The sequence below is a fragment of the Charadrius vociferus genome, unplaced genomic scaffold (assembly GCF_000708025.1).
Source record: "Charadrius vociferus isolate BGI_N301 unplaced genomic scaffold, ASM70802v2 scaffold1, whole genome shotgun sequence".
Lineage (NCBI taxonomy): Eukaryota > Metazoa > Chordata > Aves > Charadriiformes > Charadriidae > Charadrius > Charadrius vociferus.
Window position 1 is genome coordinate 5,901,390 of NW_009647680.1, and position 15,171 is coordinate 5,916,560.

Sequence of the window (15,171 nt, forward strand, 5' to 3'; positions counted from 1 at the left end):
TTATGGCATCATCTAAAATTAAACATTTAGCTTTAAAAATTGATTCTGCATCCTTCCTGCCTGAAGCCACAGCACCAACTACAAGACTACACCACAAGAAGTATTCAACTTCCCTGAACTACAAATACATGTACCAAAAATCTTCTCAGTACAGGCAGCTTAATATGCAACAGAAAAAACATACAATGGAAAGAAGAAAAATGGGAAAAAAAAATCAGAATAGTTTAATGGATAAGCATCCTTTTCACACCAGGCTCAGGTTACTCAATGGGGTATTGCACAGAAGATTAAAGCCCGTGTTACTATTCCCATTACACAGGAACTAGAAAATTAGGATAGTAATATTCAAATATGAATATTTTCCTGAATGACAGCTAACTTTCTTTTTAGAATATGATTTACCACGGTTTCTGTGTGATGTGATCTGTGAGTCTACTCCCACAAAACAAACCCCCAAATCCCAGTGCTCTAGTGAGCCTGCCTCTCAATACCAAGAGGGAGAAAAGTACAGGAATTTGAGTGTTCTTTTGCCAGTTTAGTAACCACGTTAATCAAAGTGTCATGATTCTCCATCTTCACTCTGAGCCATGCTGTGGATTCACTCACTGCCATCAGTCACATTCTTCTTTCCCACTCCTCCCTTAATCTGTAAAATTTTGATAGCTTCACAGCAGCTAAGTTCTCTCTGTTCATCATAAGAGTAACACATCAAACCATGGGCATGTGTAAGATCCCAGGCAAGACAACTCCAGAAAAGGGAAAAAAAAAAAAAATAAATCACAAGTACCTACTACTCAACTGAAGAGCATGAACACCTTTATTGCTAGATGATGGGGCTTCACACCTTGTAGTAACTTGTCATTGCAAGGGTAAGGCACATAACATGACTAAAAAAAAAAAAACCTCATGCTTGTAAAGCAGAGAGAGATGTCACAACTGCTGGTTATTGCCAAGAAATTCAAATAAATTCCAAATACAGAACACCAAAAGGCAGTTTGGAGGTATCCCAAGGAGTGCCTCCTCACAAGAGTAAAAACTGTTTGAAAATGTACTAAGTCAGGGCCAGAAAGTGTACAGAGTCAAATGTACTAAAAGAGGGAAAAAGCACTAGAATCGGTATCAAATTGTGCAGTGAGAGGTTGGGACACAAAGGGAAAGCTGCAGTTCAGGAACAGCAGGTGGAGCTGTCGTGTAGCCAAACTGCACGGCAGGAACACGCAGGGCTGCGCATGGGAGCTGCTGGTTCTCATTCAACAAGTACTTGCTTACACCATCCTCTCTAGAACAGGTATGCAAACAAGTAATAAGCCCCACAAACTGTGTGAAGTATACTTTATAACCGAAATCACCCAGATATATTTTTTCCAGTTTTTTTCTTAAGTCAGATTTCATTAAAAAGCTGAACGAGGAAATTTATTTTTCACGGATGCAAAAGGTGTAAGAGAAAAGCAATGACTTTTGCAACCAGACTTAATTAGAATAGACCACAACAGCAAAAGAAAAAAGCAGTTTAGTACACATTTACAATATCTTAACTGTTGGTTAAAAGTAACAGTAGTACAGGTACACTAACATATATGAGGCTTTTCTAATTACAAGTTTCATAATTACAATTATTGTCAGAATGTTGGCAGTAAGTACAAGGTCCTGAGCAACCTGATACAATTTTGAATTTGGCCCTGCTTTGAGTGGGAGGTTGGACCAGATGACATGCAGAGTTCCCTTCCAAAATTAAACTCTTCTAGGATTAATCCAAACCAGTTACACAGCCTAAAATGTTAAGCTTCTGTAAACAGGACTACCTAGCAAGTTTGGTTAAAATAAGAATACAGTCATCATTGGCAAGACAACAGCAATGTTTTACAAATGAAAGTATCATGTACATGCAACACTGACAATCAGTCTTTTGATATGAATAAAATGGAGGATAAAAATAGAAAAATGAGTACTGAAAGTAATGTCATGAATAAGTTCAAGGGAAACTTTTATCAGTTGAGGTAGGGAGGACGGGAATACTTTGAAGAGCTACAGCTGCAAGACAAAGAAAGCAAGCAATAAAATTTCAGTTCCATGTACAAAAAAACTTCGTGATTTTTGTGCGGTTGAAAAAAAAAAAAGGAAACACCTTGTATCTTCCTGCACATCTTTTGAGTCAGAAGACTCACAAAGCTCTTGGGGAAGACGCATACATACACACAACACATTGCTCAGGAGGCAGCCAGCTCCAGATGGAGGGCTGCAGCCGCTTCCCAAAGCATGACCACAGCTTCTGAGAACTGCATTTGCTGAGTTTGATTAAAAACAGTGGTAGGCAGCACAAGCTGTTGTGCCCAAGAGGCTGCTGAGAGCTCTAGACTGAAGGCTCAAGTCAGCAGCTTTGATCCTGTAGTTCAGAGAAGCTTTCTACAGTGAAGTGGAGCTCATCAGCTCAGGACAAGGAGCTTTCTCCAGATTGGTCCACTAAAAGTAGAAGGAAGGGCCCAAAACCCATCTCACTGCTTTCTGCTCAAAATACACAGCACATTTCTTTGACTTTACCTTATATATGCACACATATCATGTGCTTATGTTGAGCTCTGAAAGATGACTTATCTCGGGGTGTTTTTTTTAAAGGTGCTTTTTTGTTGTTTTGAAGTCCATTTAAAATAAAACAAGCCACTCTGCCACACATCTCCCCTGGGGAGGAAACAAAAAAGGCACAACAGTTGTTAGTTATTGTACAGATGTTAGTTTGCTTAATATACTCCTGGAAGTATTCAGGAACTATGGCACCGTGCAAAGTACAAAGACAAAACAGGACATGTGGGCTAAAGCCCACTTCCTTCTCAGCAGCATCTTAAGGTCATTAGTGACTACAGAGACAGGACAGCAAACCCAAGCCTTTACCAAAAAAGACTATAATTCACAGGATAGCTTCTAAAGAAAAGCATTTAATGTCACTCAAGGTGGTAAATCAGCATCTGATTGTTTTATGCTTTTGAGTTTCTGGCAAGACTGCAAGCGTCTGAAAGCCTTTCTGTCATGCCTCAAATTTCAGTACTGTAAGCAACAGCTTTATTTTCCCAAACTTGGATATCCCATTTGAAATCAAGCCAGTTTTACTGAGAAGCCAGGGGATTTTAAGAGGCATGGTCCAAGGTTCATGGAGTTGTTTTGAGTACTCATCCTGTCTGAGTTATTTCCTGAAGACAGGAAGATACAGGATAGTCTGAGGATATCCTCCTGTGTGAACAGCACTGTGGGCACTAGCCTCTTTGGGATTTCACCGATGTGTTTTTATTCCTGCTTTTACTCCTGACAGGCTGTGGGACTCCAGACCAGTTAGCTGACCCTATTAGTTTTGTTTCCTCTTAAAAATCTTTGCTTCTTCCATTTAACTTGCAGCTTCTTGAGGGCAGGGACTGCCTTGCCATCTTTGTACAGCATCATATTCAAGGGGTCCCAAATTTTGTTACAAGTACTACTACATATAATTAAATATTCAAGCTGATAAAAACCATTATAGCAGTAGAGTACTACTAAAAAGATATACTCACACATTATTTATGTCTTCATGGCAGGGGAGACAATCAGAAATGAAAGCTAAATAAAAATCTTTTTTTTAAAAAAAAGCCTTCCTCCCTGACACTATCCTTGTTGCTTTGTTTCCTCCTATTGCACATTTTTGTGTATCATAGTCTGCCTCATCACAGACCACTGGTGAGATTCTCTCAGTTTGTCCCTACTCATTTAGTGCAGAAGAAGGGGAAAAAAAAAAGAAAAAAAGACAAGAAAATCAAGGTTAGCTTTGTTTTATGTTTTCTTGCTTTCTAGGCTGATACTTGTGCAAGGGACAGCAGAGACTGAAGATTAGCAGCCTGTTGAAATAAATAATTTATAATAATCTGACACTCTGTGGAAGAGCACGGAGATGTAAACTGCACTGTCTTGCATCAGGCTACATTAACCCACAAACTTGAAAGGCCTACACCTAAATCATAAGAAAATTGGAAGAGATGGACTTGACGTAATCATAATCATCCATACTCCCCAAAATGCAGAGGTTTTGTTCATTAGATTTGATTTTACTTCATTAATCTGTCATATTTTACAAAACATACAGCCATACCAATACACATGCTGTTGGTCTATTCCAGCTTCCATTCTACTAGTGATGGCCTAGAATAACCATTACCAGTTTTTCCTTGGTTGGAGTTAGCTTTCAGCCAAACACGCTCCCCAAAACACATCCAGGCTTAGGATCCTTGTAATGAAGGGATGTCTTCCCTTGCCACTACGTCCTGATAAACACACTGGCCTTTGACTAGGCTCATGCTTTGTGTATTTTACTGAAACTTCTTTTATGGTGCAGAAACCTCATCACCTGCTCTTGGGAGGTTGCAACTGTTTAAGGAACTCTGCTTTTAGCACTCATTTATCACTTCAGTGATTAAAAAGCACTGACAAGGAAAGCCTCAGATAGGAACACTGCCTCTGCCCTGAGTCACACAGTTTGGACAAGACACTTAAAAGAAAGAGACCAAAGAACATTTAAACAGCTACAGGATATGCTGTAGGAAAGTAGTAGGCTACTCAGGTCAGCCCTTGTTAGAAACAAACAATTCCCAAACAGTATATGATGAAAGGTTATTGTTATATTTGAAACCTAAGCAGCTAATGAGAACACAAACAAATTGGTTTCGACTTCCACAAACCATTAGTACCTGTGTCGCAACTGAAACTCCAGATTCTCCTTACCATGTAAAGATGCAGTACATTTAGACTTTAACTACTTAAGCGTAAAATCCTCCACCAGTCACAGTGAGGATGCAACTCCTCACCACAACTCCTCCAGTTGGAAAGACAGTCTGAGAGGTCCCATAGGCCCTCCCAAAATTTGCCGCCCTAGACTAGAGTGGCAAAACTCCAGCACAAGGGAGAGAATGGGTGACCAAAGCAGGAGATGACAATCACTTCAATCAGCTGTACTGCTGGTGCTCCTTAACCACGTTCTCCATTCCCCTGCCACCCTGCTGTTCTCCAAGCAACAGAGAGGCTTGTGCTGCTGACAGTCAATCAACTACACAAATTTATAACAAACTACTCTGGTAAAAAACCACCAAATGTTCACATCATTGATGCTTCCATTCAAGGCATTATTATCCTGGTGAAAATCTTCCATGGGACAAGGGATGGGGCAAGGAGTAGGGAACAAACAGGTCAAAGCTATATTATCCAAAGGGCATTATTTCATAAAGCAAAAATAAGCATGAAGAAGACACACTATACCAGCAAAAACAAAGTTATCCTTGTGAAAGGTCTCGCAGACCTGTAACAGGCAAAGGCCTGCAATTTTTTCCATCTGCCTTCCAGATTGAATTACAAATCCATCACATTTGGAGGATTAACTTTCAGAGGGAAGGAAAAAAATTGTACATGAGCCTCCAACATGTCACAGATTAAGCAGTATAAAAATATTCCAGTTTTGCTGAGAGTGTCCTAAGGTTTTGAATAGGACAAATTGTTTAAACAAAATACTTTACAAAATAAGTTTGATCTTCCCTGATCAAAAATGTCTTCATTTGAAAGGCTTCCTCAGCCTTTTGGAAAACAAGGACACGGGGAAGGAAAGCATTTCACATTCAAGAATATATTTTGATTTGGTCAAATTAAATAGTTAAAATACCTCTATCCCTCCCCCAAAAGGGCTAGAACTTTCTAACTCACCAAATATTTTTAAAGGTTCAAATGAAGGTGCATTCGTTTTCCTTCCCAGATTTTTCAGATCTACAAGGAAATTTGCTCTGTTCTATTATTCTCCTAGCCTTAGTTCAACCACTGTTACTTGTATTTTACTTGCTCCAGCTAATCTCACACAAAACAGGGGACCCATGGGGAACCAGGGCGGGGGGAAGGGGACACGGACAGGGGGGACTGACACAACAAACAGACAAAGCGAAAACCATCCTATCATCCACCCAGATATTATTCTACTTAGATAAAGCACAGGCAAAATGGCACCAGCATTAGAAGACACTGAATACCTATATAAGGTCCAGTGCTAGGGATTTTACACATGCCACTGTGGATCAGTTTTTTAATAGCTACCAATTCTGATAAGCATCTAAGAGGGGGGGAGGGGAAGACAATTTCAGAAAACAAAGCATCACAGGAGCAATTAGTCATACAGCCCTTGTGCAATAGCAAAAATACCACATAGCAACTGCTTCTCTCGCAAGCTTGCAACATATCTGAACACTGAAGAACTGTTTGCTTGCAGGGCTCCAAGACATTGGTAGATGGGATGATAGGGAGACGACCAACATTCAGGAAAATAACATCCATTGCTCCCTGTAGGCAAAAAGGTTTTCCTACAGATCGCTCTACTTTACAATAGACACATCCAGGTCTCTTGTCACAAACCATTACAAAAGTTTTCCAGTGGCTGAAAAGGTCTAGCAAACACAGATAAATGATGGGTCTTCATACCAGTTTAACACCCAGAATTGAGCTGGACCACAGATGCTTTTCTTCTCATAGCAAAGCAACAGTTTTCTCATCTAAATAGAAGCTCTCAGATTTTTATCTAAAAACGTTTTTCTATTTCTGTTTTTATTTTCCTTTTTCCACTTAAAAATATGCAAGAACATTTGTTCTGAACAGGGTAGTTCATAACAAGACAGAACAACTCTACAGACATTGCTAAACACCATTTGCCATCATCTAGTAGGACAGAAGCTCCTGCTTTGGAGTTGAGGGAACTCTACATTGGTAGCAGTGACTTAGAGGACTGAAAACTGTACATTTGTAGGTGGCCAGCCATTTATCACTGTATAGGAAACACCACAGAAAAGCCAGCGCTTCCACAGCAGCATGTGGTTCTGAACAGCTTTTGTGGAAGACTTGCTTTTCAGGGAGGCAGGCAGTAAGGAAAAGCAAGCTGCTGCTTTGAAGCATAAATTAAATGTTTTGTTAATGCTAGTTTTGCTTTCACCCACTTCCTCTAGTTCAGTCTGGCCTCAGTCCAAGCCCTGCTGAAGTCAAAGGGCCTGATGCCCATCACTTTCTGTTCCTGTTGTCTTGAAAGGAAGTTCCTGCATGGAAGCTACCATGCAAGGCTACCTCTGACTAGTTTTTTTTCCACACTAAGTCCTTCTGTGGATGCTTTTAGAAAGATTTTTTTGTTTCACAGTACTAGAAAACTTACTTCCTTTTGAAGCAGAATAAATTAATTAGGAACGAAAGTAGAAGCACCACGACATATGTCCATATCAGCAGTCTGAAGGAGAAGCTAGTGCACCGTATAATAGCTCCTGCATACTCATTTCCCAGGCAGGCAGGCCTTTTCAGTGAACCCTCTCCTCTTCTGGAAAGAGAGACACTTCTTGGATCTTATGCTACGAACACCTTTTCCAGATAATCTTCACCTAATCACTCTCACTTTAAGGCTGACACGATGGTAAACTTGTACATAAACTTTGTATCGTGGCTGTAGGAGTGAGTAATGGAAAAAGCTGTTAGGTCAATTTGTAGAACAGCCGCCCAAGAGGATCAGAAGTTTTGTTCTTTGCTCACTGTATGCATTTAGAGAACAGCAACCCCAGCACAACTAACATTAATAACACCACTTGGCAGTAGCGCTACAACAGTGCTGAATATTAGAAAATACTGCAGGCACACTAGGTCTGAACTAAAGCATAGGAGACAGCAACTAAAAACGGAAAATAAAAAGTTATCCCACTGCACCACAGGCAAGGAGGACAGTACCTCCTAACTGGGCTGAAAAGAAATGCAATTCCCATTGGAAAACAAAGAAAAGAACCATTTTGCAAGTATATGGAAGATGACTGAGTACAGCCTGGTTTTCCCTATTAGTTTCACTGCTTTAGATATAAAATTTTGATATTCCAGAATGTATGAAATAAAGAAAATTAAAGTATTTCTTCACTTTTTAAGATTTAAAATGAAATAAACAAGTGTGACCTCTAGTCGCTCACCAGTTTGGCACATGTTACAAGTTATCTGCACAGTCTATGACAACTTATGCTGTTTGCCGGTCTTGAGCTCCTCAAAGCCATATGAAGAAATCAATACAGAACACATTAACATCAAATTCCACTTTCAACTTCATTTCCTGCCCTATCTCCTCACCCAGCCCCTCCCCCACCAAAAAGCAAGAAATTCAGAGCCAAGATGTTGATTCAACTGCTAGAAGCTCATGGGCAATTGGTACAAGTCAAAATAACTTCAATGAAGTTAACAGGATTTATCTCATGCACATCTGGCTTGTAAACAGCTTGCTACTTCAGCCATATGCAGTTTTGTTTATTATTTAGTCCTTTAGACTGTCTTGATTAAAGACAGTCTATCAAAAATCTTTCAGTGGCCTATTACAGCTTTTAATGATTAAAGCTAGCGAGATAAAAAGATGCTTATTTTCAGACAGCGTAGTGATCATTGATGCTTTTTGTAGTCTCTAGTATTAACTGCTCACTTGAAGGAAAAGACTGCAGGTTGTGAGGAAATTAAGTGTTTCCTGCTTAATTTGAGAAGCTGATGTCTGCATTGTGACCCACAGATAAGTAGTGCATAAAAATAAAAATTCACTGACAAGCTTTAACAAGTACTTCCCCGTTTTCCTGTCCACTGAATAAGAGCTATTGTTTCAGCTTATGGACCTGGTTTATAGCTTACAGCTCCCATTTTAAATCATGCTATGAAATCACAGAGTAAGAGCTGCCAAGTACTCCTGTACTACTTGATGAGTAAAACATATATTCCAAGTAATTCACCGCCGAGACAAACATCAGCATCACTTCTTTTCTAACCACTGACATAACTTTTAATTGGTACCAAGGGGTTCCATAAAAAGCACTTTGTTTTTTCCTTCACCAGAAGTTAGAAGTGCTATTGTATTATAGTGCCAGACAAGAAAAACAAACCCATCTTAACCATTCCCAACATCTGTTACTATTCCAAGGCACCAACCTAAGTCACAATAAGATGCTGAAAAAATTGCTAACCAGAGTTTAAAGTGCTAATCTCAAACTGTCTTAATATCTTAAAAGCAAGTTTTAGACCCATGGGTGAGAATTACTTCATTAGCACTAAAACAGTTTATACAGTACTGTTGTATTTATGGTTTTTAGTGACACTCATTTACATACAACAATGAAAATGTCACTGGAAAATGCCGAATTGGATTAAAGGTATCTTGTTCCATAATTGTTAACTTCCTTCTTGTGAGTACAACAGATATTTAAGAGCAAAACCATACCCCTAGTTTGGATTAATCCAAACTACCATCTTATCATCATCTAATCCAAATTTATCATCTTTAAATGAGAAATTAAGACAGCTTTGTCATCAAAAAGGTGATCCAATCTCTTCACCTTACTTTCCGTTACTCTGCTAATTCATGCAATGACCTTAGATTGAAGATAAATTGTTTTTTTGCTGTAGTACATTTTCAGTTAGAGCAGAAAAACTCTGAGATTCACCGGCTTCCTCTAAATTGGCCCTTCCTGTAAAACAAAGAACCAGGCCTGAAAAATATATCTTTGCTTCTCTTTTGCGGTCCTCAAATTCTCTTTTCCAGCTTGAAACTTGGATTTTAATTTCTGCCCTTTTAATCAAGGCTTTCATTTTCTATGTCTCAGAACTTCAGCCTGTAACATAAAATAGGGGATTAAAGATACCTGATATAGGCAGAAAACACCAAATTGCAGTACTTTTGAAACTTTAACTTTGAAGCTTCAACATAGTTTCCTTTTATGTACACACAATAAAAGTGCAGGTGTGTTTCAGAGCACAAAGACCTGCATATGAACTTACTAAGCTATAAAATACCAACATAGGTATGAAATCTAAGAAGTTATTGAATAGAATCAGAACCCATCTTCTGGAAAGGGTGACACAATTGACATGTATTAGTTCAAAAGACAATCTGATTGAAGGACCAGGCTCAGTAACTTCCTGAACATACCTTAATTTGTACTTGTTACATTGGTTCTTAGGCCAATTCATAGCAGTTCACAAAGCAAGTGATGTGCACAAAGTGTGATTAGGGTGAGGGGTCCACCAGCACATTAAGTCTCACACAGACATCAATTATCAAATTGAGTGAAGAGACCACATCCACTCTCTTCTGAAAAATACAGTTTATCATCGAGAATCCTTCAAATATCAGGAAATTTAAGGCATCACCTCTCAGCAGTACTGCACTCAAAACACCGCAAGTTCTCAGGCTATGGTTTTTGTAATGCTGGTACATGCAGTGAAGACAGGAATACAGAGGTGCAAGATAAGGTTCCCCCAAGGTCAGAAAAGCTGCCTGACTCCAGACTCTCCCCACTATGCTATAAGGTTATTTCTGCTTGGGCAAAGAGAAGTAGATGGCTCTTGGATACCTCACTGAGGCTTCCCAATGAATTTGAATAGTGATCACTGACACAGCTGCCTACATAGAAGCCATTCAGACAGCAGTGGGCTTCCTGCAGCTCTATACATCATACACATCATTCTCTCTGTGAAGTTCAGTTTTGGATGGATTAATTTAACACACAAGTCACAAGCAACCTTTTAGCAAGCAAGCTACTAAAGCAGAAGTGAGAACAGTCTTGCTTACAAAAGTCACACATACATCAGAAAAGCTGAAAAGGAGACCAACTTCCCCAATATAGATACAATTTGTTTATGTAAAGATGTGGGCGATGGCAGAGTTTTTCCTTCAAGGGCCATCTACTAATCTAGGTCAGCATGAGGTAGCTATACACTGGGGTAATTTCACTTCTGCATTGGAGGAGTAGAGGGCCAATAGGCATCAATTATTTGGGGGGTGGGGCAGAAATCACATCCCCAAGCCAAAATAATAAAAGTTGTTGAAAACATACAGAGGCCAGTATGCAAGCTAAGATCCTAGTCACACTGACACAGGCACCAGTAAAGGTTAGAGGTTGACCTGCTGGAAGGCAGCTCTGCAGAGAGGGACCTGGGAGTCCTGGTGGACAAGAAGTTCACCATGAGCCAGCAATGTGCCCTTGTGGCCAAGAGAGCCAATGGTCTCCTGGGGTGCATTAAAAAAAGCATGGCCAGTAGGTCGAGGGAGGTTATCCTCCCCCTCTACTCTGCCCTGGTGAGGCCACATCTGGAGTATTGTGTCCAGTCCTGGGCTCCCCAGTTCAAGAAAGATAAGGAATTACTGGAGAGAGTCCGGCAGAGAGCTACAATGATCAAGGGAATGGAGCACCTGTCTTACAAGGAAAGACTGAGAAACCTGTATCTGCTTAGCCTGGAAAAGATAAGACTGAGCGGGGATCTGAACAATGCTTACAAATATCTAAAGGGTGGGTGTCAACAGGATGGGGCCAGATTCTTTTCAGTGGTGCCCAGCAACAGGACAAGGACCAACAGGCACAAACCGTAACACAGGAAATTCCATCTCAACATGAGGAAAAACTTCTTTACTTTGAGGGTGGCAGAACACTGGCACAGGCTGCCCAGAGAGGTGGTGGAGTCTCCCACTCTGAAGACATTCAAAACCCACCCAGATGCCGTCCTGTGCACCCTGCTCTAGGTGACCCTGCTTAGGCAGGGGGGTTGGGCTAGATGATCTCAAAGTCCCTTTCAACCCTGAGCATTTTGTGATTGCTTGACTTATTTCTCAATGCTCTAGACTTTAGCCTCATTGCCAGGGATGTCTGACCCTTAAAATGGTAAGCAGGAAGCAGCTCATCGTAAATGAGCGTTGAGCTGAACTCTGACCCTGTTACTTCCCCATTTTTATGAAAGCAGACTTAAATATCATTGCTTTTCAGCAAGGGTTGATGCTAAACCCAATGCTACAGGTCTATAGTCCTTCATGTCAAGAGGATCCACTTAGATATTTTAATTCCACAAGAAAACTCTCAGCTTCTGAAATTCACTTTTCCAGTGTGCAACGCTAATGAATTGTTCACAGTGCTCAAGGGGTATTTTTAAGCAACAGAATTTGTGCTAGAAATATATTTAGACTTTTTAAAGTTTTCTTTTGTGAAAGTATTACATATTTAAGGACTATACATTAAGATTTTTTTAATAGAAGTAGGTATAAGAAATGTTTCCTTTGTGACAGTGTAATATTTTGCCATGTTATAAAGTCACTTCTATATTGCATGATTTCATATAAATAATTTTAACTGATGTTGAAAACCATCAAAGGGATAAACAAGAATCAAAACAGGAATTTTAGGTATGAAGGAGGACTCAGCAGCACGGAACAGAAGCAGATGATTCACACCGTAAGCAACTATAATGTCAATAATTAAACTTCAACAACCCTGAGAGGTAACAAAGTATCACCACCCCTATTTAATACGTTAATGATGGTATTTATGTTCCACTACAGAATCATAATATAATCACAAATTCCCAGACAGCAGCACTCAGCATATGTTTCATAAGGGCTGAAGAGTTTGCCTATCAGTTCTGTGTGCTATGCTACTGATAAAGAGCAGACTTACGCCCTCCGTCTGATTAGACCTCTTATGCTAACCCTACATCTTTCAAGTGCCAGGCAGCAGCGTTCAAGTCTTTGATGAATACAAAAAAAAACCCCATGAATATAAACACATCTCCCACCACATTCAGCAATACTAGTAAGTCTTTGGACAAGGAAAACAAGGATTTCAAGGCTTGTGAATAGGACCAATCTTTCCTGTAGCAGCCACTCTCAACCAGTATGATTTTGGTTGAAAAACGAGGGGAAGAAAACATGGAAGAGATCGAAGGGAGCAAGATGTGGCATCAATTGTACAACTGGATGCCACGGGGACTCTTCCCATCCTTTTCCCAACATCTATCTTCCCTCATCTCCCAAAATCCACAGATCTTTGGTACACAGCAGCTCTGCCACTTTGCTGGTAACTTGAGGGCACACGGACTGTCTCTGCTGATAGCTGAGGAGAACAACCAGGTGACACCACAACCCAGAGAAGGGATGAGGACAGAGGTGTAACAGCACAGTGTCAAAGGGTGGTTCAGACCGTGGCACAGAATTAGTATCACCGATACTATGACAGCAATGGGCAACAACTGATGTGCCAGAACAATTAGGTGTCACTTAGAGTTACAACACTACCACAGGATTGATACCCTGGCCAACAGTGACCACACATTGCAGAAGGTACCTGCAGTATGTTACCAAAATATGCTTCAGGGCTATTAGGGGAGTTAATGGAGGGACTCAAATCACTACCTCAGTAACTGAAAAGCACTAGACAGAGATGCTTTCAAAACACAGGATTTATGCAGGGAGACTGCTGGAAGAGGAGTGCTACCAAACCAGTAACTCCATCTGCAGAAGAATATCATCTCAATGGATGGGTTTCTCACTAAAATTGTTCCCAACCCACCTCTCACACCTGTAATGACAGAAACTTTGACTCTAAAATTATTCCATAGCTATTCAGGATAATTTTACAAGGGTTATCCATTTTATTCATGTTTGTTCTTTCCGAAAGGGTAATCTTCTCATTTTGCTCATTCCATCGTAAGTTCACCTTCTACAAAGTTGAAACAGGAGATGTTCAATCCACATCTCACCTGTGAATTAAACATCTTCTCCTTCCCACCACTTCCTTTGTAGTCGTGAAAGGGCGTGTAGGGCGTGAAAGTCAGATGCAGGCATCAAGTCTGATTCTCCTTAAACCAAGAGAATACTAGAAAAGTGTTCTCTCCCCTTACTACACCTCCCAGTAAGGGGAACCATTACCTCCCCTGCAAAAAGCAGGTACAGCAAAGGCAAAGATGCAGACATTCCCTGACATATACAAAGGAACTATTGACTGTTTTTGAAAAAAATCTATAAAAAAACAAGGTTTCAAGTTTTCTGCAAGGGGACCACACCAGCACTCGCAGCCAACATTATGGAGCCCTCTGTTCTGCCCACATGCTATGGATTATGCCAACAAAATGGAGAAGAATTGTTGGAGCATACACCAAAACAAATGTTCAGGTTAGTAACAGAAATCTGTTCCATATTTAAAACAAACAATCACACAACTGCTATTTGCAAATACCATCAGGGTACAACTGAGGTCCCCAGCACCTCTCTGCCAACATGCTGTGCAGTATATTTTGGATACAGACTTCAGTGCTAGGATAGGTGTACAGATACAGCAGAGCAGACTACTTGTCACTTTAAATAGTTGCAACTTAATTAGAATAATCAAGACCCAGAACATTTTACCAAAGGGACTGAGTATTGCAACGTCTTGAAATCCTAAAAAATGCAGTCCTATCCAGTTTGTGGCTAAAGGAGGCATGTGATAGAAGAAAATGCCCCCTGAATTCCCATGGAAATTCCCTGCCTGCAGCTGTGCTCGGCTGGGCTGCAGAAAAACCTCTAAACAACAGAAACTGCACCAGCAAGCCCTACCACACACTGGCAGGGAGAGATTTCAAATCATAAAATGATTAGTTGGAAAGGACCTTGAAGATCATCGAGTTCCAACCTCCCTGCCATGGGCAGGGACACCTCTCACTAGACCAGGTTGCTCAAGGTCCCATCCAACCTGGCCTTGAACACCTCCAGGGATGGGGCAGCCACAGCTTCTCTGGGCATCCTGCACCAGTGCCTTAACACCTTCAGAGTAAAGAATTTCTTCCTAATAGCTATTCTAAATCTCCCCTGTTTCAGTTTAAAACCGTTACCCCCCATCCTATCACTACACTCCCTGATCAAGAGTCCCTCCCCAGCTCTCCTGTAGGTCCCCTTTATGTTCTGGAAGGGGCTATAAGGTCTCCCTGAAGCCTTCTCTTCTCCAGGCTGAACAGCCCCAACTCTCTCAGCCTCTCCTCACAGCAGAAGCGCTCCAGCCCTCGGATCATCTTCGTGGCCCTCCTCTGGACCCGCTCCAACAGGTCCGTGTCCTTCTTGTGTTGGTGACCCCCGAGCTGGACGCAGCACTGCAGGCAGAGTCTCACCAGAGCGGAGCAAAGGGGTAGAATCCCCTCCCTCCACTTGCTGGCCACGGCCAATTTCCCCTCACCCCTGCCCACCACGGTGCTGGCGATCCCCCCGGAGGGGACCGGTGTCTGCCCTTCTACAATCCGTCTCTTCATGAAGGGGAGCGACGGCGCCGCGGCGTGAGGGAAGGCAGGGGCCGCGGCGGGCTCCTACCTGCTGCCTGAGGTAGCGCGTGAGGTAGGGGG